The sequence below is a fragment of the Cygnus atratus genome, chromosome 3 (genome assembly GCF_013377495.2).
Source record: "Cygnus atratus isolate AKBS03 ecotype Queensland, Australia chromosome 3, CAtr_DNAZoo_HiC_assembly, whole genome shotgun sequence".
NCBI classification, from domain to species: Eukaryota; Metazoa; Chordata; class Aves; order Anseriformes; family Anatidae; genus Cygnus; species Cygnus atratus.
Window position 1 is genome coordinate 60,400,731 of NC_066364.1, and position 24,971 is coordinate 60,425,701.

At 41.1% G+C, this 24,971-nt stretch overlaps 1 long non-coding RNA gene across 2 annotated transcripts; it reads left to right on the forward strand.

The window, feature by feature from the left end:
* Positions 1-367: 367 nt before the first annotated feature.
* LOC118244189 (uncharacterized) lies at positions 368-15,462 on the forward strand. Of its 2 annotated transcripts, none has more exons than XR_004777492.2 (4): positions 368-498; positions 612-758; positions 6,880-6,947; positions 11,997-15,462. It is a non-coding gene; the product is annotated as an uncharacterized LOC118244189 (long non-coding RNA). The 2 variants fall into 2 exon arrangements; XR_007708034.1 differs by having other exon boundaries at positions 426-498; positions 633-758.
* Positions 15,463-24,971: the final 9,509 nt, after the last annotated feature.

Sequence of the window (24,971 nt, forward strand, 5' to 3'; positions counted from 1 at the left end):
AGATAAATTGGCTATCTAGATGACAATGCTTTTGGTGGCTTAAAGACAAAAGAAGCTTGCATCAGAAAATATTTAGGTACAGGCAATTTGAAAAAAGATCAGTTACCATTATGACTGAATTACCTGACTCTATCTTCACAGGAAACACAGCTATTGCAAACCTCCATTTATAGCAAAGCAAATTAAAGTCACTAATTGTTTCATATGTGCGATGTGGGAATTGCAGTTTCATTTATAATGAAACTTTGATTACACCATAATTGTTCTGGCAGAAAAATGTCTCCATTTTCAGAGGCCTCTGCTGCGTTTTCAAACTGTGTCCATGTCTGCAGTAGTTTTTCTTTTTAAATTCCTTGACTAGCATTGTGCAATCAAATCTCTTTAGGCCTTCCCAGAATTGTGATTCATATTGTCTGATTCTCAAAATCCAGACAAATCCAACAGAAACACTCCTTTAGGTGGAAGAGCAAACAGAAATGCAGCGTTATGGAGAGCCTGGTAAGTCCTGAGTGTTCTGTGCAGAGTCCCAGGGGAAATATCAGCTCATGCTTTTTACTTTGTGCTGCAGACTTCTGCACTTGATGTGTCCTCTAATACTTCTGCTTTTACAGAAAGCCACTATTCCCTTGCAGAAGGTGCTTCTGCTGCTTCCTTCTAGAGCTTATCTAGTAATTGCCTACAAAGTGTGAACATGTCTGCACTGAACACCTGGAATGGAAAGACATCATTGGAAAGACCTTTATTAACTGGTTCCTAAGGTAATTAAATGCATAAATCATGTTCCTCGTGACTTTCTCCCTCCTGTAATGTGTTTTGCTTCACACTCATCCATGAAGATCAACTGACAATGTGGTTATCGATGTAACTTTGCATGTTACAGTTGTTGAGATTTCTCCTGTCTGTTTGCATGGATGAGACAGTGATTTAGGACTCTGAACCCTTTGTAGCTGGAATCTCATTTTCTTGGATTTCTATGTCCAGTATCTACACACCTGAGAGTTTTATAGAATCATATATCATAGTAATAACTGGAGGTTTACCAGCTGTGCTTCCTTCTCTAACTTTTTCAGTGTCCCCTCCTAGTACAAAGGAAGACTTTTGTTTTCAGGTGGTGCGAGAGGGGAGAAACTCTACACTCCTAGTTCCATAGAAACCCCAGGGTAGCTGCACATAGCATGGTGAAGGAACACCTGTAATTAATGTCAACAGATCTGGGCATGAAGGTACTGACAACACCATGTAATTGCGGCCCAAATCTGGGATACTTGCTGCTGAGACCGAAGGTGTTGTTTGCACGTCATTGATACCAGGACTGAACTGTGAGGTGAATATTCACATCACTGAAGTGAGAAACATTTAATTTCCTCAACATCAACCCTCTGCAGTCTAAAAGTGTGAGTAAAATGTGTCAGGCCACTTTCTGTGTGTACTTTTGTGAAATGAAACAGATTTCCAAGATATGAGAAAATTAACACCCCCAAACAAAGCTGTTTTTCCAGATGACTTCAGCCTTTCCATATTAACCACTATTCCACAACAAGACTTGCATTTTTCTGAGTAACAGTTGTAGGCAGTGGTAGTAATACTCTTTAGCATCTAGCTAGCATTACTAATGAATTTTTATGTGTGACACACCTCTGCATAGAAAAACTACTGCATTGACATGAAAATATGGAACCATTTTAACCTGGATAATTTAGAAGCTTTTCCTCTGCTTACATTCCATAAATATTAATGGCTAGGTAGCCTGTGGAAGATATGTTTCACTGCTCATGTTACGAGTCTCCCATGTGACACAGGCATTCACTTCTGTATATTTGAGCACAGCACTGAAAATGTTGTGTCAGTATTTTAGATCTCAGTGTTGTCAGCTGGAGAAACCAGTACTTCTAAAAGTCTGTTTATTCCTACATAAGATATGCCATCTTCTGAAACTCCCAATGCTGGGAGTCTGGTGCAACCAAAAATCTGTCTTTGAACTTCTTTCTTATATTTTGCATTTTTAACTTCTTCTGTGCAGGTTTTTTAAAAACCTTATATTTTTCCTCCATGAAATTCCAATAATTATGCATCATAAAGTCTGAATTTATAGTAGAAACATCTGCATGAGTGTCTTGGTATGTCATACAGTTTGAGGTAGGCTAAAAAACTCCTTTGATCAGCTATAATAAATTTATTGGTTCAGATAACGTCAAAAATATCCATTAACAATTAACATTAGTGCTGAGGCACATCCCATAATTGATTATGTCAAATTGTATTCTTGAGCAAAAATACAGAAATGCCTGAAGATACTGGAAAAAATATAATTGACAAATTTATTGTAATCTATCATAAACCAAATTAACATATGGAAAATTATTCAGATAATTCTTTAGGAATCTAAAGGGAATTCTTATTATGTTAGAATGTCATAAGCCAGACACTACCATGAAAGCCATCAAAAGAAAGAAAGGTAAAACTAATTAAAGCATTTTCAGTAAAAGCACTTTTCATTACAGAATTCCATATGTCAGAACTGAAACTATTCACAGAAAAGGGTTGATTTTAGTAAGTCTTGGGATAATTTAAATTCCAAATTGTCAAAATAACTCTTTCTGATTCTTTAAAGAAAAAGTTTTCTGTGACATAAAATTCATTTTTTTTTTCTCTTGAGCAATTTTTATTAATACACCATAAAAAAGGTTTAAATAAATAATCAGGAAAAAAAATATTTGGATTGCAGCAACAATTTTTAAATTATTATTGTGACACCACACAGAATTTCATTTTTTTCTCTTTGTCCTCAGTCAGCTTTGAAATCTCAAAAATTCCTGTAGATCAGAAAACTGCTTTGCATTCAGCTCTTATACAAATGTCAGCATTTGAATATCTCAGCATACCGTACTGCTGGATTTAGTTAGCAGTCATAAGACAATGTCAGTATTGTGAAACCTATGCAAAATTGCAAATTGTTCATTTTGGGGTATATTTTTCACTGTGTCTTTTCAGATAGATATAAGTTTCTAATGTTTAACGTTTTGCACTCCTTTTTTTTTCTGTTAGTGACCCTATCACATTTTATAAATAGCTGTTGTATGATTTGGGGGCTTTCATTATCATCCAGTGATAGACAGTTGAACCATCAGTGTGCATTTCATGTGCAAATCCTCTCATTTTCTGTTATATATTTGCTTCCATGATTTTTTTTTTAAATGCAATTCCTTGATGATAAGTAAATCAATTCAAAACCACAACTAACTGACTGAGTTCCCTACATAAAAATGCTTAATACATTACTTTTTTGTACTGCATCCTCCCAAATGCCAAGAGGAATGTTAAAATTCATACCGTATTTAGGAGGGTAGCAAATTTGGGCTTGGGCATGTTCAAACAGAATTTTTTAAATAATATCCATGGAGGTAGGTTCTCAACTACTCCTTGCTAACTTGTATATCTTTAGTTAATACTATGTTGTTGTCGTGGCCAAGGAGAACACGTCTTTTCCAGTAACAGCTTTGAAATCAGTGCAGGGACTACATGATAAAAGCAAATCCTTAACCTTTACCCTTTATCATCTTTATCATCAAACAAACCTAAGAGTCAAACACCTCCACCAAGACTTCTGAGTCAAAAGCAGCTATCTGCTGTATCAGCTTCAATTTCCCAGGGGATTAGGTGGCAGGTTTTTGTTGTAAGCACGATAACAGCCTGTTCCCAAAGCGACTAAGGCTTTTGGTGAATGAGGCAACACCTGCACTGTGTGTTGAGGCAAAACACAAGTGCATTCACGGTTGTGGGCCGGTAGATGCTGAGATGTAACAGCTTTGAGCTTGAGGCCCTGGCTTCTCAGGTTTTGTTTTATTCAAACTGCAGACAAAGCAATTGCCCTGGATCCCATGCAGATGTATCCGATGTGACTGCAAGAAGGTCTTGCATCCTTTTCAACAGCAGCAGACAGAAAGGTCCTCCTTGTATGTACAGGCAGTGCAAGACCAGACACTAAATGGAAAAGGCTGGTGCCCCGAGACCAGCAGCACAGGGCAACTGTTGCCAGTTCTCCCATCAACTCCAGAATATTTCCCTCTTGTTTTATCTAGTGGAGGGCTTAGCCAGTTACTGCTCATGGGGCAGGCACCAAATCTGTGCAGACACCATATCACTGATGCCACTGTGTGGCAAGGGTCAGAGAAGATGGAAATGCAGAGCCAGGAATCATTAGCATACTGATACATATCTGCCATTTATTAATGAAGTAAGACTCACAGGATGAAGTAAGACTCAGCAGGATGACTGAGAGGACACAGTACTGCATGAGAGTGCTCTTAGGGCAGACTCTGACCCTCTCAGATATCTAACAAATAAAGGAACAGACTTAAAATCATCAGCTGTTCACCCTACCAAGAACAAAGAGTTGCCAGTGCTGCTTTATCACTCACTGAAAGATACTACCATTGGCTACAATTAACTTCATCGACCTAGCTCTTACTTTGGCCGAGGTTTCAATTTCTTTCATCCATAGTGGATTAAGCCTCAGACTTAGTCAGAAAATATTCAAATCTGATTGAGTTTTCTGCAGGATCTCGGCAGACTTGAATTAGAGCTATGTAGCATTTAAGCTAGTATACTTGCACTCACTAAGTAACCTTCCAAATCTCCCCACAAGTCATTCCTGAACAAGAGAAATGCTATCTCTCTTCAAACAAATCATTGCCCAATCTGTCCTTAGAAGAACAACCACCTTGTTCTTTAGCTGGGACATTTTTCTGATGGACTGTAAAGGGTTTCAGGACTGTCCTGAATACCGTTTGGATTCCTAGTGCACTGTATTCTTAACTGAATGTCTCAGAAAAGGAACAGCTCCATCTAAAATGGCTGACACTTTCAGTATACTGTTTCCTGGAAAGAGGCACCAGCACAGCTTCTTCAGTTTACAAGCATCCAGTCTGTGGCCAAAAATGTTCTAATGTCTTCCACCTCTCCACAACTGCTGGTTTTAATACTCCCTGTCCCACTAGGTAGGAATTCAGGAAAAGACAAAACAAAAATACATTGACACTTATCTTAGTGGGGTGCAACTGAGTGCAAGGTGAATATGCAGCTATACTTGGCATCTCTGGGGCAGAGTTTTAAAAGGTAATAATTTAGCAGCTCAGTCAGCAGTAACACATTAATAACTGAATCCAAAGGTAAGGTATCTTCAGCTTTGTGGCCTTACAGTGAGCAATAAGTACCAAGGTCCACCTCTAGCCAGCCAGCTTGCTGTAGTGGGAGAGGAGATTTTGCACCCGTACACTTAAGCTGTATTCAGGACAGATGTCTCTTTCACACAATTTTTTGTCATGGCCTTGATGTCATGTTAGACATAAGAAAATGATTTCACACATGTAGCTGCATGGGAGCTGTTAGAGGCTTAGCATACACATCTGTACATCGGTATGCAAGGCTGTCCATCTGAGAGATTTGCAAGCAGAGAGGGTTCTGACTGGAAGTTGCCATCCACCTTCTACCCCTGAATTTTGGTATCTGTAGTTCTGGCCTTTGCTTAGTACTGTCTCCTCTGAGCTACAACGTCAAGGGTTAAGAAGGTTTGGTATATCTCAGGTTAATTCTAAACGATTATCTAGAATACAAGGTGTTCTTAATTAATGGTTAAACCTATCTCACCAACCTTAGGAACATGCATCCAAAATTTGAGTCAAAGAGGGCCAGATCAGTCGCGTAATCCAAAGACACTTTGCCACCTGATACAGATCCAGACATAAGGGTGAGCAGGAGCCATAATGATCACAAAAACAATGGCAGAAAATGTCATCAGTTGCTCAGACTTCATCCAGAACAGTTATGTTATGCTGTGTTATGCTTCATAGAATCAAAATTCCATATGTGCTTGGGTGAAATATTCTGATGTTTGGCTACTTCCTGTCATTATGCGTGAAATACCATTTTGTGATGATAAATATTGAGCCATAAAGCACTGCTGAGTTCAGGAAAGATTTCTTGTTCTCAGTCTGTTCTTCTGATGTTACAACTGGGTGACTTGGGACTTATTACGCACTGCTCTTTCTTTTAATCTAGTGTACTTAGCTTCAATGTCAATTTTACACACTCCCCCTAGAGCTACATGAAAAAAGAAGTCTTGATCATTGCCCAGTTTTATGGAAATCCAATGTGAGCAATTATGAGCTGAACCCTGAGAAGGTCACGTTTGTAAGTAAGAGCAAATAAGGGAGCTCGGTGTGAGTGACTGCCCTGTGAGCAGCAAAGACAAAACAAGATGCAGACACACTCCACTGCTCACTGTCTCCACAGTGCTTGCTGAACCAATGCCAACTATCACCTGTGCTCCAGCACAGCCTCCCCATGCCATTGCCCAGCAAGCAGTGCTCCAGGTGACAGCGGTTCTGTGACAGAGGAGGAGTCAGGCATGTCAAGGAGCAGGGACAGTGAGTACCCTGTAACCTGGGTGCCATTCCAGCTGGAAAAAGATTCTCACCCTCTCCCACAGGTCTCTCTGTCTTTGATCTGCTTGGGCTTTTGACAGCTGTGGGATATGGTTACCTTTTCTGAGGGGTTTTTGGTTGCAAGCAAAAAAATCCACATCATTTCAGTGCTTGTGTCGTATTGAATTATTCGGGCAGGAAAGGACTTAACAGCTCTCCTTTCCTTATTTTATCTTGTATCACCTGTATCTCATTTCTGCTCTGTTAGTGCATTTTATTTTTTGCCTCTCTGCGTCATACCTTTAAAATTCTCCCATTTTTGGAAAAGTTGCCAAAAGGTAAAAAGTGAAATAAGGCATAGCAATTCTGCAGAAATTGATTCATTCCAAATGGAAATGACTTTGATGTGGTATGATTTTAAAAATAATCTTTTTTACTATTATTATTATTATTCCAGATCCACTATTCAGTTTCACAGGCTTGAAATACACTGATTCTCATGTGTCCTGAATGACTTCAGAAAAGGTTTGATTTACATTTACATTTTGTTATTTTAATTTAATTTTATTTATTTTATTAGTCTTTCAGGAATATTTTGGTAACTGTCAAGTGTCCATAATTTACCACAATAAAAGACTGGTGAATGAAGAGAGGTATCGTTTCCCTCTTTTAGACTAAATAACAATTGCTCATTAATATACACAAACGTGCTGAGACAACTACTTCTGAGCCCTAGATTTAAGCAGCAGAGACCTCAACAGCTCTCCTGTGGACAAGCTGACTTCTAGCGTTGCTCACATTGAGGCGTTCTCATGTGCCACACTGAACTGGAAGAAAATCTTGTTTGCTAATGGATTTAAAACATAAAACTTTTTTGCTTATATTCATACAAACCAAAAAAGCATATTCAGTAAAAGTCTTCTTAAATAACATTTAGTGTGACCATTTCACTTTTTTTTTTTTTTTTTTTTTGGTGCCTTTTCTAGCCTTATAGCCTTGCATTTGGACTAAAACAGATGTTTCTTCTGTTCTCATCTGGTAGCTTTTCTGGTACTAACTGGGAAAGTGATAAAAATTGTAAGTATGTAGTTTATATTTGTGAGGTGACTGACAAAAATGCTTTAAAAGGTGGGGTAGTATAGGTTAGGATTGACAGAATGTTTACAAGGCATGTGGCTTTGTAAAAATTCTGTCATATGTATATATTTCTTTTTTCATAAATGTTCATTCCATACATCTGCTATGCTACTACAGGCGGTACATCTGTTTCTCCTTCCTTATTCTTTTCTTCTGCTGCATATAATTTCTACAGTTCATATATAGTTTGGCAACCACAGGAATGATATTGAAAAACAGGGAGAAGTATCTGTCCATATTCAGGTACTTCTGTATGCCAGGAGACTTGGCATTTAATAGTTGACAGCTGATTTCACATTTGATGCAGATTAGTAGTGCTTCAGACCTAGCATCTCTTAACCCCTATTTGTCCATTAAGTAATGCTGACTTTTTTGTAGTGCAAACTAGCCAAATGATAGTTTCCCAGGCTTACAGAATTGCTCATTATGTCACCATCATTGTCCTATTTGTGCTCTTGGCTCTGGAAGTAAAAGGACCTGCAATTCCCCTTTGTGCTACCTGAGTCTTCTTTTAAGGGGGAGAAAAAAAATAGAGGACTTTTTTTTTTTTAGCTTCCTTTAGTTTTTATTTTTGTTGTTGTCATTAAATAGTAGCTTCTACTTCGATGTAATAACATGGAAATGCAGCTAATTAAATCCAAGGATCGTAAAATATTCAGTACTGAAAAGGAAGCTGCCACAAAATCCATTTGCAGAGCATATCAAAAGGAAAAGAGCAAGTGTAACCTGGAGAAATTAATAAAAATTGACCAGTGGAATCTCTGAGATAAGATTCAAAAGGCTGTGGACATTCTCCAGGCCCTGATGTATTAAACAAAGTGAACCTTTTAGGTTATGACTTGGCCCTAAATGAATGGGATAATTAAAACCATGATAATATTTATTCAACATGGATTCATTTAATTTGGAATAGGACTCATTCATTCATAAGCATGTAGAAGTGAGATCTGCTGGACATGACTGTATAAACTGGGTTGGGGAGCTAAGCATTTTTAGCATTTCTTTTCAACCACTCAGATGGGCGTCTTACAAACTCAGGGTGCAGAATGGATTCAGCCCAGACTGTATGGAGAAGCAGTGGGCAGCTGTGGGATTTGCCTCAGTGCACACCTGCAGTTGTAGGTGGTGTGCCAAAGTGCAGGTGTTTGGGAGCACGTGGGGCATGAACCATCTAGATGCAGGCAGGTAGCAGTTATATTCCCTCTCATACACACAGTGTACCTGGGGAATTAAAATGTAGATTTAAGGAATAAAAAATGGTGGAGAAAACAGAGACACTGATGCCAGAAATGAAACTACCACAGGAGTCTTATACTACAGGTATAAGACTAAGTAGTCAGAAGTACCTGAGTTGCATTGGTATTTGTAGGTCTATGTTCACAGTCCTCTAAATTGTTGCTGCTTCTTCTTCTTCTTTCACTTCAGTCACATGCCTGTAAAATGTTTTGCCTGACTTGGCAGAGAAATACACTCCTCTTCTTTTCTATGCTAGATTATCAATTATATTAAAGGCTTCTCTGCCTACTAATGAGAGAAGGAGAGGATGAGCTTGCACTGATAACTTTTCTTTGAAGTGAAAATCTTTAGTAGAGCCCTCTCTTTTCTAAGGACACTATAATCATCTTGATGGGAGGAAAAAAAAAAGAGAAAAAGAGGGGGGATTCTGGCTCTCTACCTATCTTCCTCCCACTCTCTCCCTCGTTTTCCGTCTCCCTCTCCTTTATGCATGTGCACACACACACACATAATGAGCTATGGAAATAGCAGCCTACATGTATTTTCTGAACTGCGTGTTTACATTCACCCAGGTATAGCTATTTCTTCCAAATGGCCCATACCTGTAATACATGCACAACAACAATCGCATACCATACTTCAAGGACTTTAGTTTTATTCTTTTTAGTTCACTTTTATGGTTTTGACCTTTATTTTCTGCACACATCCTGTCCCATCTTTTGTAAATTAATTTTATAGACACAAATATTTGGAAATAAAGGAATTTGGAATTATAAACACTTACACTCAAGGAGACTTTCTTTTAAACATGAATGCTTTGCTACGGAAATACTTGCATTCTCCTACACTTAGGGAATAAAATCTGTATCTTGTCTGACCACATCCAGTGAGGCAGCACAGCTTGAGTTATAATTATGCGCCATAATTCCCTGTGATAGAAGTATACTGACAATAATCAATTCAAATGCATCCAGATAAATACATTTAAAGTAAATTCATATTGCTGGAGGATGTTCAGCAAGAAGAAAAAAAACCCAAACTCCAGTAGCCTAGTTACTTATTGGGAATAGCTCTCTCTGCCCTTTTGCTGATATATTCTTTGGGAACAATTTAACACCGTTCCTAGAATTAGCAAACATTTCATAATCACCTTCTTGGGAAAGAAATCTCTCCGTAACACTCAGGTTGATTTTGCAGGCATCAGAGTGTAAACAGCTCATGTTCAGCACAAGACAGGGTGTTGGGGGGGCTCTAAAGCATAACCTGGAGACGTCAGCCTCAATTCCCTACAGTGGACTACATTCTTCTTCTTCGAGAAGGACAAGTGAAATCCTGATCTCACTGAAGCCTGGGGGTGTTTTGACAGCGCCTTGCCCAGCATTCAGTTAGGGGGGACGGCTTCATTTCCATTGCAGGGGGGAGCGGTGAGGTGTGTGGGGACAGTCAGGTGCTGCAGCCCTTCCCTGGGCCACCCGCTTTGTGCCCGCTGTAGCAAAGCCCCTCTGGCCACTCTTGTTCTGCTCGGTCACACCCCCAGGCAGCGATGTCTACAGGCAAAATGTGTTCTTTTTAAGTGAGATTAACTGCCTGTGATAGTCAGGAGAGATTGCAGTGTGGTTTGTAACCCTTTCAGTGTCCCAGGACAAACTCCATGGAAGCCCGTCCTGCATGCAGGGTGCTGCAACTGCTGCTTGCAAGCACCTTTGCTATTGAGCTGGCATGCCAAGAGGCATGGAAAGTGATGACTGAGTGTCCATCTGATCTATTGTAATACTTGATCATTATTCTGTCAAGTGCCGTGTAAGAGGAGAGAGCAGCAGAAAGAGCCCTGGAAAACTTGTTCTTGTAAAAATATCTTTGAGCTCAATGGTCAGTAATTCCATAGCTGCAAGAAGGACCAGAGTTTATAAGCTTTATTTTATTTGATTATAGAATGGTCTGAGTGAAGGAAAACAAATTGAGTGAAAACTTTACTTCTGATACTGTTTGCCCAGTGTCTGAGACCTTAAAAAGAGGTGACTAAAAAAACCACCACTTTTAATTTAAATGTATTTTTTTCCATCTCTTTTCTTTCTCTGCAAACTTGAATATGATGAGAGAAGCTTTCCACAGTTACAAAATACATTAGTTGATTATAGCTCATTTCCTGGACCCCATGGATCCCTGCACCTCATCCTGTTAGTAAGCTTCCCCAATAAATTCATTGCTTTTCAACTTGAACCAAGGAAGGCTTTTATGACATTTTATGCTAAAATATGTTTACCTGAAATAATTGCTCAGAAGGGATCTACAGGATTTAGACTGCTCAGAAGGGATCTATAGGATTTAGACTGTGATATCTGAAGGATTTAGACTATGATAGTGCTCTATGTCTCAAAACAGAACAAGGAACTTATGACCAAATGGCTCTGCGGTAATCTGATTGGACCAAGCTCTCATGTTATGTATAATATCATGCATAATCTTATAGCTTATTGATTTCCTGTAGAATTTCTTGTATGCTCATGTTATGGTACTGTTCCATAATCACCAAAATTCTTGGAATGAAAAGTTGAAGAGAATTATACAAAATTAAGTAATGCTTTTGAGCCTATGTCTTTCATATACCTGAAACTAGCCAGTTAATAGCCAGTTAATAGGGTGATTTGTTTGTTGCTGGAAAGGTGAGGGGAAAAGCATTTGTAAGACTAACCTTTCATGCAAAGATAAACTAGATTAATGGTTTACAAAATGTTCTGAGGAAAGTAACTCTTTTACCTGCAGGGTTTTATGTAGGCATGTGAGAGGTCTGTTTGCAGTACTGGAGGGTTGGCATTTGGTGCTTATGTAGATTTATACCTGCAAACCAACCCAGTAGTGATTCGATGCCATCAGATTAAATTTGGAACAGATTTCTTTGCTCTTTCCAAGTGAGATAATTTTCGAGAAGCCCTCCTGGGTGAGGCTAGACTTGTTCCTTTTTTAACCTCCGCACCTTTTAAACCATATGCTTTCTATAAAGACATTTAAAGGGTATTGGTTAAAGTCTAAGATTCCTAAATTCTAGATTATTTGTCTGTATCTAGCACAGAGATCTTGTGTGGCCCAGAGCTTATTATCTAACTTGTTATGTTCCTCAGATTCATTTACTCTGAAATTCTAAATTTGTCTGTCTCCCAAGTGGGTAGCTAAGGATTAAAACTTCTTTTCACTCTATGACAGGATATGTTGTATGGACAAGAGTGGGCTGGGAGCTTCAGTTCATCAGTCCTCAGAGATGCCAAGCAGCCACATCTTCCACTGACTGAGGAGGTGTTGGAGAGAACTGAACATCTCCTGGGAGAGGCTGGATAATCAAATCAGAGCAAAAATACAGCAGAGTCAGCATAGATACACACCCATACCTACATATATATGCACATTTACACACCCATATCAGCCAATTAGTCTGATAAACTAGCTAACATTCTGTCAGAATTGTTTTTGTTATGAGTATAAAATAGCTACATAAATCAGCCATTTCCCTTCATTGCAACCCCAGTCATTGCCAGAGAACATATTCCCTTAAGCGCAGTAGAAGCTAAGAGCAGCCAGCACTTTCCCTGACCCCTGTTTCCAGGATTGCTTTCCGGCGAGTTCTTGCTATAAGAAGCTCTGTTTTTCCATCCCAGATGAAGGTGACTAGGCTTATCTTACCATCTGTTTTCTTCTAGTCTCTGGTGCAACAGCTTTCAAGAGGTACAAGGAGGCTTATTTGACCACGTTCCTTGGCTTTGGCCATGGTTTGCCATGTGGCCAATTGCCTTGGGAAACAGCTTCTAGAAACTCCCATTCTCTCTTGCTACAAAGGGCTTTAATTGTCTTCTGCTCAGTCATAATTGTGCCTTGCACATGTGGCAGTTTGACTATAGTCTCCAGTTGTATGCCAATTAGATTCTCTTTAGATGGGAACAGCCTGTGCACAAGCTCCAAAAAATCATTAAAATATACGCTAAAAGACTTTACAGGATAGAATTTTTACAGACACAGGGCCTGGCCTGGCCTGACTCTCCTTCAAGTTGATGCAAAGAAACCCACTACCCTCATGTGATCTTATTTTTGTTAAATAATAAGTAGAAGGAGCAAGAAATTCATAGACATGTTCAAGCTGGTTCAGTAAAGATATTTAGAACCTATACAGAGAATTTTCTTCTAGGTATCATAAAAAGGGACCTTAGAAATGTTTCTGTTCAGTTACATTTAAATATACCATGATGGGATGCCTTCTAAAGTAATTGTTTCCTGCATGCTGTTTGCAAGCTAAGCATCAAGAGACAAGTTATAAGTAGCAATAAACAAACAAACAAACAAACAAATAAAAGGTTAGATTAGGAAGCCCAGCAGTCTCTCAGACCATACCACCTGTGCAGAAAGACAGTGGCCACAGCTTAATTGTTGCTTGAGCACCTAATGGAGATGAGCACCAAAAAGATATTCACAGCTTTTTCTCAGTAATCCTTTTGAAAAGAAGAATAAAAGAGGAACAGTGGTTGTTAAAAGGGAAACCAGAAAACACTGTAGGATCAGCTCTTGAATAAATATGGTCTGGAGTTCATTAAACTCCACACACCTCTGCAAAAGCTTTCCCTAGTAACTAAGGGAAGAACATGCTCCCCATTACTTTTCCTACTAGAATAATTACAGTATGTTAAGGCACAGCAAGGCAGGTCACAGCAAAGCCTGTTTGGAGTTTGCATTTCAACTGCATATTATGCACTTGCATTGTAATATATTCATACTGACAGCATCGTTACGGTGAATTAATCTAAATTATGTCTAGACGCATATTTACAACAACAAGCATCATAGACTGCTTGGTGGCTGACTGCTCAGAGGAATTAACCATGAAAATCCCAGGCATAAACCTTACAAATAAATGACTAAAACGATAAGCAGAAGAATAAGTTAGTTTAGGCCATGATTCAGGAACAATACCAAAACCTTCTCCATATAATTTTATTAGTTTATGTGTTAGTTTACCAGTTTACCAACTTTAATTGCGATCACCTCTGCTGGAGAGACATAACCCAACCGTAATGCTGTCACAGGCTCAGAAGCCAGCACGAGAGTGCAAGGAAGTCACAGCAAGTCATTGGAAGCATTGACCTCTACTTATGTGCAGTTAAAGTGCCCAGATATACCCACACTTTGAAAGATTTTCATGAATATCCTATGGCTATTTTAAGTCAGGTGTGTCAGGAAACTTAGCTATCATTTCAACATTAGTAAAGGTAAAGTCATACATTAGCATTGTTCCACCACTATTGGTAATGCGGGAAGAAGGAGGCTTGCAGTTCCTGCTGTTATTTATTGTTTGTAAGAGCAAAGGTTTTTAGGAGCAACACTGATTACTTTTAGCAATTCCCACCTAACACAATCATTTTATTACCCAGCTGCAATGAATCCACAACACTGCCAGTGCAGCATGTAATTAATTGTAATTTTATAGACCACGTATACACACTACTTCACCCTAAACTCACTGTGGGGTAGAAGCTTGCAAAGGCAGGGCGACAGACAACATATGAGAGGTTTGGAATTTTGTCATCACTGGAGCTGTGGCTCTCAGGAGAGCTCTTGGGGCAGCCAGGCATGCAGGGGACACCCAACCCAGAGGATGTGTGGCCGAGGAATCCCCATGTCACCAGAAAAGACCATGCTGCTGTGTCATGATGGCATTCCCCGGCAGCGGCATGAGGACAGCGTGTTCCCAGCTCCTGGGAAAATTAAATGCTTTCTTCCCTAGCATGGGGTTCGTTACAGCCTGTTTGGTTTTAAGATCTTGATCTGTCTGCAGTAATGCAACCCTCGTGCATGCTGTTCGGGAGGACTGGGAAGGGAGGGAGGAAAGGAGGCTGAGCACAAGCAGGGCGCACTTAGATGCTGGACAAGAGAAATGTGAGACCTGACACTGCTTTGGCACCGGAGCTCTCCATGCTGGAGAGCGCTGGTAATTTTTATGCTTGAGGAGACCCACAACAGTAAATTCAATAACTCGACATGCCTAATTTCTCTGTGGGGAAGCAGGAAGCATTAGCATGGGCACAGCCTTCCGTAACACGTCCAAACAGCTTCCAGCCTGGAGAAGGCTTTCACTCGGCTGAGTCAGAGTGCAGGCAGAGTTACCGTCTGTGCAGATGTGCCTGTAGATAAAGCAGGTGGGACCAGCACAGCACTAGTATTGTACATGTCTTATAGAAACGGGGCTGAGGTAAGAGAGATGGCAGCACAGAAAGGTCAAATTCACTTCTTAAGATTGCTCAAGAGGCCTGAGCCAAACCTTCCTGCATCCTGGGTAAGTAAATGCAAGTGCCTTCCTGAGGAATGGCCTGGACTTGCTCCCTGAAGGCAAAGGTTTACCTGCAGAAGCACTATTGCTCTTACCTTTAATAAATGTTTAGTGAAATGCTCTGTCAAAAGTTGTTTAGAAAGCAGAAATGGAGATGTGAGCTTACCTCTGTGTATGGCATTAGTTAACCACTGCTAGAAGCTGGCATGCATTTCTGGTCCTCACTCCCAAAGGGAGGCTGAGGAAATACTATAGACGTTTCAAAGGGGAGCCAGAAAGCTCTCCTGTGGGCTGCCAAGCAAACCATAGTGGCAGAGACAAAAGGACTGTAATTTATTCACTTAAAAAAAAAAAAAGGCAAAAAAAAAAAAAAGGCCCAAGGTGATTTACATATTTTGTACAAGTGATAGCATACAGGATGGATGTCTGGGAGTAGAGAGCTTTTAAACTTCTACTGATAAAGGCATGACAAGATCCAATCGCTGATAAATGTCCTTCAGTGGGAGAAACTCCAAATCACAGGCTGCAATCAGTCCTGAGGAGCTCACATGATTGCCTTTGGGCTATGAAAGAATTCCTTCTTTCTCCCTTCTATATATATTTTGATTACTTCCCCTACCCACCTAGCACTTTCTGAAGTACTAGACATTGGCCACCAGCTGGAAACAGGGCAGTGGTGGCATCAAACCACTGATGGAAGGCAGTACGTAGTATTGGTGTTCTGCTTTGTATATCTTCCCCTCAAGCTCAGGGTCATGCCAACAGACAGATTTGAGGTTGGAAAAGCATTTTATTCTAGGATAGATTGTTAATAAACTTGAGGGGTATTAACTTTATCTTCAGCAAAAGGTGCAGGTTGCAGGCTGGAATTCCTTTGTCCCAGGGCCTTCAGGGTGCAGACACTTCTCTCTTCTTTGCACCCGGTGCACGGCTTTTTCTCCCAAGAATAGAAACATTTAGTATAACTGTAGTCTTTGGGACATGCAGGAATTCAAAGGATTCTCTCGGACCAATAAAAGGACATCACTACCCGAGTTAAACATTTTAAAAAAAGTCCCAGAAAGTCCATCCCAGCCACTGCTCTGTCCTAGTACTGCCTGAACTCCTCATGGAAGTCCCCCAGACTGGCAGCGACAAGCAGCTTGAATCTTGCCTCATTTCTCTTCCCCATCAGGATCAGTAAAATGAAACTTTTTCTGTTTGTCTCCCTTTAACAACCTAATGTAGCAGGTTTTCTTGGAAGCTCCCAAACTGAGCATACTAGATTCAAAATGCAATGGCAGCATCTTTTAAAACATAGCTAGCGAAAAAGAAGGTCTTTATGTACCTGGCAAAGGGAGAAAATGCCTAAATGAGTTATGGTCTGTTTACACAGGTTTATTCACCCTTTCTTTGCTTGGGGGAATTTAAACCCCACATTTTCAGGGACAAATCCTTGTTTTTGACATTCCCTTAAGCACTCTAGATACAAAGACTTTTTACAAACAGGTAAACACAAACAGCAGTCATGAAGTCGTCATCTTTTGAAGAAAAATGCAATGTCCATTGAATGTATTGGAAGGAAGAGTATACTGATATGTTCTTTCTAATGTAAATTAAGGCCTGGGAATACCGAGTGAAAGTACTGAGATACCTGCCTGCAAGGAGAAGTGGAATACTGGAGTTTTAGCCCAATTCTTATCAGTTTCCCATCAGCTTGGCTACCCTTCTCTTTTATCCTCTCTGTGGCATACAATGCTCCTCTGCAGTGTATGAGGAGCCTAACCAGAACCAACAGTGCATCAGGAGACTGAAAGAAAACAACAGCAGCAACAACAACAACAACAAAAAGAGCTTCTGTATGTTAGTCCTTTGGTGGACCTGAAATTTCTACCTGGATAAGAGCGAAACAGCAAGCCAAAGAAGAAAACTAAAAGTATATTCGGTATATGGTTACTTTCGTAAAGTGCCCGTGAGAAACACATGGGCTTTTTATGAAACCTTTTGTCACAAATGAAGTTATTCTATGAGCAGCAAGAAAAGAAAAAAAAATCTTTGGTGTGAAACAAGAATTTTTGGCATGGTTCTTTCATTCACTTTTTAAGCATTCTGTTTAATGGAAACACACCTAAGTGAGCAGTCTGTATATGTAGCTCTGTTTCCCCTTAGCTTTTGAACCTACTTGTTGATTTGAATCAAATTTGACATAAGAATAAAACACTGCTTGAACACTACTTGGAGGGGAGTTGGAAGGGGAAAAAGTGTAGGGGAATCTTCAGAGGGGGCAGAAAATCCTAATATTGGTCTGCTAAATCAACCAATAGACAGAGCCCTGTAAGAAACTTTGTTTTATGTTTTATACTGATTGCTTGTATCTGACTCTTTCTTCCTGCAGATTATATCCAGAGATTCTCAAGGTCTAAGCCTCACTTATAAATCCTTCCAATAGCTGTCTGTTCTTGTGACCCTTGCAGGAACCTTATAGGAACAATATATTTGAGAGTTGTCAAAGCTGTTTCAAATCAGCCAGCAAGTTCTGTGCCTGCTGAAGAGAAAAATATATGCAGGGTGCAGTCCCAACAGAAATGGGAAAGCTTGTCAGCCCTGCAGCTGTAAATACACACCAGCTGATACCAGCCAGAGCTAAGGAAAGGAGAAGGGCTCAAGCTACTTTACCCACTACAACATATCCCCCTTAAAACAGCAGGTTGAATCGCAGGCTAGTAGAAACTAGTTTATGGCTTTTAAATGCTTCAATTGCTGCTCTGATTCATCAATAGAAGAGCGGGCTACAGCATGCAGGGAGGTTTGTTTGGCCAGCTGTGAGCCAGAGCAAGTCCAGACTCATGTAACCAGTCATCACTTTCTCACTGTTAATACACCCATGCAGAGCTCTCTGTTGTTTGTCTTGGGAAGAGTGGGTGAGGATGGAGAGAACATGTGGATGAAATATAGTTCCAGGACAGCAAGCGTCATTTGATCAGCATGTGAAGAGGCATGGCAGAGGAACATTTGCTATATGCTATCTTATATAGAGATCACTATATCCTGATTGTTTGGATATTACAGACATATTTAAGAGGTTGCAAAGTGATAATTAACTTTCATGTCCAACACTCCAGGGTTACAATTTTGTTTCTGAGCTTATTCATTAATGATGGTCAATATGCAGCCATTAAAAAGGCACATTTATTATTTTTATCTAGATTTTCTGTCTTCATGTATTTCAAAATCTTTTAAAAATGTAAATCACATTTTCTAGACAAAGTAATAAATCATAGTAATTTTATTTTTATAAAATTATGTTTGTTATCCATTCCTGTGGTGTAAATATAACCCATCCTAGAATGTAGTAGAAATTCATTTTAAACAGTTACACAGCTGATGTAAGGGTCTCTGATTCTGTTATCCATTATTAGCCATGAAAGCTGTTACTGTACAAGCTATTGGTTCAGTGATATCGGTTCATTTGGTGGGTAATTGCACAACTTGTATTAGCTCAGTGCCACATGTCAGCTAAGGCATGAAGCATTTGCTCAGGAGTAACTGTGTGTCTGATTGCAATGTGTGATTAGACTTCTACCAAGAAAATTTCTGCAGGCCCTATTTGTATTTCCAAAGTCCTTTCTACACAGCTAAGGCATGGAAAAAGAGACTTTAACTGAGTATATTTTTCTCATATCCTTTCATCCAGGTCCCTTCATGCTTTCTGAGCTATGTAATTATAATCTAGATATCTGAATATTGGTCAGGAACATCTGTATGTTTTCATCATCCAGATTATATATCACTGCAAGTGCACACATGCAGCACAGATAATCTCTGCACGCACAGTAGTTGTGTATATGCCGGCATGTTGGATTTACTGCTTAGGTCTGACTCACAGTAGAGCAAGTACGTAGAGCAAGTGCGCAAACACAGCAGATGGATGTGACCCTGCACAGATTCTCTGCAATGCTTGCATTTCTGTCTGGGAAATCCCTGACCCCAGTGTAGATCCTCAGTGTGCAGCAACACATGAGGATTGGGACCAAGGACAAAGACAGGTGAGTGCATGTGGCAGTTCTACAGTGATTAACTCAATGTAAATTAACTCAATTTAACATTTAAATCTCTTCACTGCTGGGATATTACTTTTGGAACAATACATCCACGTTTCCCTCTGTCTTTGCAGCCGGCCCACAGCTCCCCATGACGCTGAATTGCTGGCATGTTTGACAGCCATGTCACCTTCCCTGATGTCTAAACGAATAGCCATTTTCTTCACTTCCTGACCAGCAGCTTGACAAGCAGTGTTGCCAGAAGATGAAAAGGCAGTGTTTTTTATGAGGAAAGGACAGACAACTATAATAAAACCTGCTCCTTTTACTGATCACAAGCCTCTCCAGTAGACACAGCTAATAATGTTGCAAAGCTGAAAAGCTGGAGCTTGCCAAAAGTGAATAACAGTGCTGGCTGTGGGCAGTGTGGGAAGTGCCGGGGCTGGCAGGTGGGGTGCACAAGCTGTTACACCTGGTGGTGAGGTGCAGCTGTGGGATGGAGATGGAGAAGCAGCAGGGTAAAGCAAAGAGAAGCCCCTATGGAAATATCAGCCCGAAACCGTGACCCCAGGTCAGGGGCTGTTTTGGGGAGTGCATGGCATGTGGCGTGGTGGGGCTAATGCCAGTGCCACCAGCAGAAAACAAGTTCCTTGTTGGACCCTGGTGATTTATCCCAGGTGGCTGTGGCCCCACTTTTGCCTCCTGAATTTAATCACTTGATAGCTTGTCAGTTTATCCCTGTCTTTGGTCAGGATTTTAGCTAGCATTCAACCATTTCAGCTATTGAAACCAAACATTTGTGTGAGGGACATGAGCAGCAGCTAAAGGACCATCAGCAGTCTCACCACCCTGCAGGGCTGTGGAGGGCCATCAGGCACTGTCTGGAGGGCAGCACAGTGCACCCAGGACACTGGGATGAAACCCGGCGTGGGTCTGGCTTTTTCAGGCTCCCTCCTGGATGCTGCTCAGGGGACAGGGCAGGTGTGGGGATGGGAGGTACTGTGGGGACAGATAGTGTGCAGGGGCAGTGGTGAGGGAGAGTGGAGGTGGCTGGAGATGGCTCCTTGCAGCCATTTTGGCAACTGGGTGTCACCTCCACAGCCTGGCCTCTCTCATCAGGTAAATTCACTACTGCTGTGATCTGGAGGGAGATAGCGGCGAGTGACAGCCGAGGGGCTGAGCTCCTGCACCCCAGCTGCTCTGTCTGGGCCCCTGCAGACATGGCCCTGGCTCCTCTGCTGGCACGTTGTGGACATGGCATGTCCAAAGGACCACCTTGGGTGCAGAGGCATGTGGTTCCATCTGCAAAGATGGAGCCCAGCCCTAACCTTCTTTCTTAACAGGTCAGCTGAACCAGGCCAGCAAAATGATTTATGGAACAGGCAGCTGTATCTTACGAATGTCTTTAAGCAGAGTTCCTTCTTCAACAAGGACATTTACATTCAAATTTGGTCTCCACAACAAAAGCGGAAGTATTTATATTAGTAATGAGCACTCCCAGATTCTGGTGAACTCATCAAAACTTGACCAAGGGCACCATTGCTGGAGAGAGGCAGCTAGTAAAAAAAAAGCCTAGCATCAGCATCGGGCCTGTGTTCAGGTTGCCTGTGCAGGCACGGCTGCTGTGGGCAGGCACAGCAGCCTGCAGCCCTCAGCAAGGCTTAATGCTGTGTAGCACCACGTCCCTCTGTATGGTGGAAGATGCCATCAGGGGTGCTGGGCACAGTAAAAGAGGATTCCAGTGTGTGTAGCAAGCTGTTTTTCTGTCCTGTTGAATGCTTTTTCTCTGACCTCCCTGCCCCTAGATGCACAAGCTGTCCTGGTTTTGCACACCCCCTGCATACCAGGTGTGGAGGAAGTCACACTAGTTTTCTACTTTAAACCCACTTGCACCTGCTTGTTTTCCCCACTGAGTGTATCATCACCAAAAGCAGCCTCGTGCCTCTCGCCTCCACCACCTCACAAGTGTACCTGCTACTGCCACTCACATTTCAGCTGAAGTAGTCTCTTCTTCCTCACATGGCTCTAGATACCCATTTAAGAAAACAAACTTTTAAACATATTTCCTCTTCTTTTCAAACTTTTTTAAAAAATGTAGTTTTAGCTTTTTCCATAGGGTCTCAAGGCAGTTATGTCAAAATCTTTACACTTTTGCTACCACAGAATCTCACTGGACTTACAATTTAGGTTGCTAAATTCCTAGATGTATTTAGTACAGGGTGTTAAATTATTTCTATTTAATTCATTCTGCTTAGGAGCAAATACAAACAGGATAAATGTACAGGGCAGAAGACAATAGTTTTTACTGCAGCTTGCTTCTGTGGTTTTTATGCTCTGCTGGACACTGGTGTGAAAGGTGAGTCAAGCCAATATCATCATCCCAAGGAGCCCAGGACTGCTCCACTCTACAGAACCCTGAAGGGGAAAGCAGCTGGCTCCCTGGGCCACCTCAGTGTGGTGATGCCATGTCACATCATGCACAAGTGGCAGCTGGCAAGTGCCACTTCCTTCAAGGTCCTGGGGACACATGGTCTCTCAGATGGAAAATCCCCAGCTGCCAAGGCTTCTCCCACACACCGCAGCTCCCCATGCTATAGGCAGATGGTCAGCCTGATCTGTGATCTGCTGACCAACGGGTGGGATCAGAGCAGCAGGCTGCTGCTCTGCAGCTGTTGAGATACAGGACATTTGGGAGAAGGGAAGGGAGGGGAAAAGGGAAGAAATGGCAAAATAACCAACACCTACTTTCCAAGTCTCACATTCAGCATGTAAAACCTGATAGCTCTTAGCAGCATGATTGTGTAGGGACTGAATGTGATGATACAGGTGCTGCAGGAAAGACCAAGAGAGTCATACATCTCCCCTTAATCCTGTGCAAGTCACTTGCTTCACTGGGAGCTGCTCTGGCTTTAAATAAAATTAGGTGGTGAAAGCAGGCTAGGGGGATTTGAGAACAGCTAGTTACATTGAGCAATTTCTCCTTCTTAGGCTAAAAATAGTTTTGCTATGTTGATCTAAAAGCTAGATTTTGTTCATCAAGTCTTTTATTTAAATCTATAGTCCACAGAATAATTAACATTTAAGAGTTAATTAAACCAGCAATGATCTAAGCACAAGTCTATAAAGAAGGCAGTGAAACAGATACCTTATATCTTCTCTTAGAAGTCATGACTTCTATCACATATAATTACTTTCCCCTGTGGAGTGCATGGGAAAGACCTGTTTCTAAATGAAGAGAGTTTCTTATTAAAAACAGCAGGAGAAAGGTTCAGACATGAAGGTCTTCATCTGAAAGGCTGATTTTTGAATGAAATCGACCTGAGTCTGGCAAAGCACTGGGGTAAATGGTTATTTATGAGTGCGTGAACAGTTGTTTTGCTTTTCATGCCATCACTTCTGCTCTTAAAGTTACCTTTGCCTTTAAATGCATTGTTTGACCTGCCCCAGAGCACTTGCTGGAGGCTTGTAGAATTAGCAACACTCAAACCAAGTATCTAGGAGTCATGGGCTTCAAAAAAGCACCAGAAATATAGAGGTCCCAAGACCCTAGCACCTAGCTATTGCTCTGGCAATGGTATGACTGACAAGTAGACAGTGAAGGAGGTAGGACGTGGGGAGACAGGGTGCAGAGTTTTGTGGAGATTTGTGCATGTATTGAAGGGGAAATATGCTGAGGGTAGGGGGATATGAATATATAAATATTCAAAAGGTGGGAGAGGTGAGTTGTACGGTTGTTCAGGGGTTTGGACAAAGCTGATTGTAGGGCTGTGTGAGAAGGTGGCAGACTCATCAGAGGTGCACTGTGGACCACACCTGGGGTTGGGAGAGAGGTTTGGTGGGAGTCTCTGGGGCTGTGAGATGCAAGATGCAAAGCTGGCTGGGTGGAAATAAATTGAGGACTATACGAAAAACTTGCTGGCTTGCAGGGTCAGCTGTAAAGCAGCATCTGGGGACCATTTCTCTGACCATAAATACTGTCAGTTTTTCTTTCTGTTCCTTGCAAGACAAGGTTCTGTAAGGATCACAAGCTGTATTTGACTTAGGTCATCTCAGTGTCATGGATTAATCATGCAGTATCCAACCGTACATTTGGGCAGTTTCTACAGCCTCCTGAGTTCTGGAAATGTAGCTGACATGGTGATCAGAGAATGAGATTGCTGTGGAAACTACTTCAGGAAGCTCTTGCACTACTGCTGAAGCAATGACCTAACCCTCTTTGAGGAAACAGGGAGTGGCTTGTGTTGTAACCAAGTCCATCAGTGAGGCTGCACTTGAAAACAGAACTGAAGAAACAATCCAAACGATTTCTTCAGTTGTCATTGTTTGATTTCTTAAAATACATAGATTGCATTTCCTCTTTCTCACAGTCTTCATCTTTAACACCAGTGCACCTAGCAACAAGGATTGAGAGACGCTATTTGGCTGATTCCTCATGTCTCAAAGTGGAGGATATCTTCCCTGATTTTGGACTGGAGAAAGAAAATGAGTAGGGGGTTCAATAGAAAGATGGCTTCAGTTTAGCATCAGTTTACTACTGCTCCCTGCCCTCCCCATTGAAGAAGTGACGTGTTACCCTCTGGAGTCCTGGTGATTTCTCTGGCTCACTCTTACTTGATTCAGAGGATGAACTGGTAGTTTGTCCAAGCAGCTACAAGGAAGTAGCACAACTCAAGTGTTGAATAGCCCTCATTTGTCTAAAACCTGAAGAATCTGGGAAACATATGGCAAAAGCACAGGTAACAGAAGATAAGAATAATACTTGTCGAAAAGCACTTACTACAAAAGATTTATTTAGCTCTGTTTACAGTAAAATCAAAGTTTAGATGTGTATATAAATATGTATGTCTACATCTACTCTTTCAAGCTGCCTGCCTATTCACATGGTCTATCAGCCTAGCCAGAAAGGTAGTAATAAGAATTTTGTATGAGTTTCATGTCACTGAATGAACATTTTTGGCCAGATAATCTCTTACTATTTCTATCTGTCAGCAGGAATACATTTCAAACCTCTCATTACTTTAAGTGGAGACACAGGCTATTAATGTAGGCTTTTTCTATTTTTCTTTGCTGATTTACCATGGCAATAATAAGTGAATAAGTGCTACCAGGACACCCTGCTTGGGATCACATGGAAAGCAATTAACTAGCATCATTGGGCTTTTCAGCCCTGTTGTTTGCATACAGGTATACTTTGTTTTCAAAGGATTAGTGCATGTAAGGCAGGCCTCTGCAATGACGTTGGTATCTTCCTCTGGAAGGAATTGCCTGCCCATTGATTGTGTTTGGAGTTATCAGAAATCAACTAAACTCCAGGCTTGAATAGAAAAATACAAAAGATGACAAAAAAATGAACCCAAGCAGTCCTTTTAATGACTATTTTGGGGGATTTATGAGATAGAATGTACCGAGTTCTGCAGGGCTCCCATTTTATGCTATTTTGTAAATGAGCTGGCCTGGGACATACCATTGCAGCTGTAAATGCATTTTTTTCCCCACTTTTTGAGACTTGGTAGAGATGGAAATTACAGAGCTGGCTGAAACCTGAGCGTGGATGTGGGGGAGAAGAAAGGCTGCACAGTCACAAGACTGCTGCATCATATGGCAGAGAATATGTGTGCGAAGCAGGGAGGGGCTGGTGGCAGAGAAGGACAAGAGCCCTCATGTTTGTGTATAGATCAGCATCGTGCCATCTGGTATCATGATGACCCCAGCTTTCCTGCAGAAAGCATCTACTTTCAAAGCAGTTGGCAATGGCCCTCATACCCCAGCAATGACTAGTTAATCTCTCAAATGACCCTGATGAGATGCTGGAATTAACTTCTCACCTGTTAGAGGTCACAATGTTTAGTT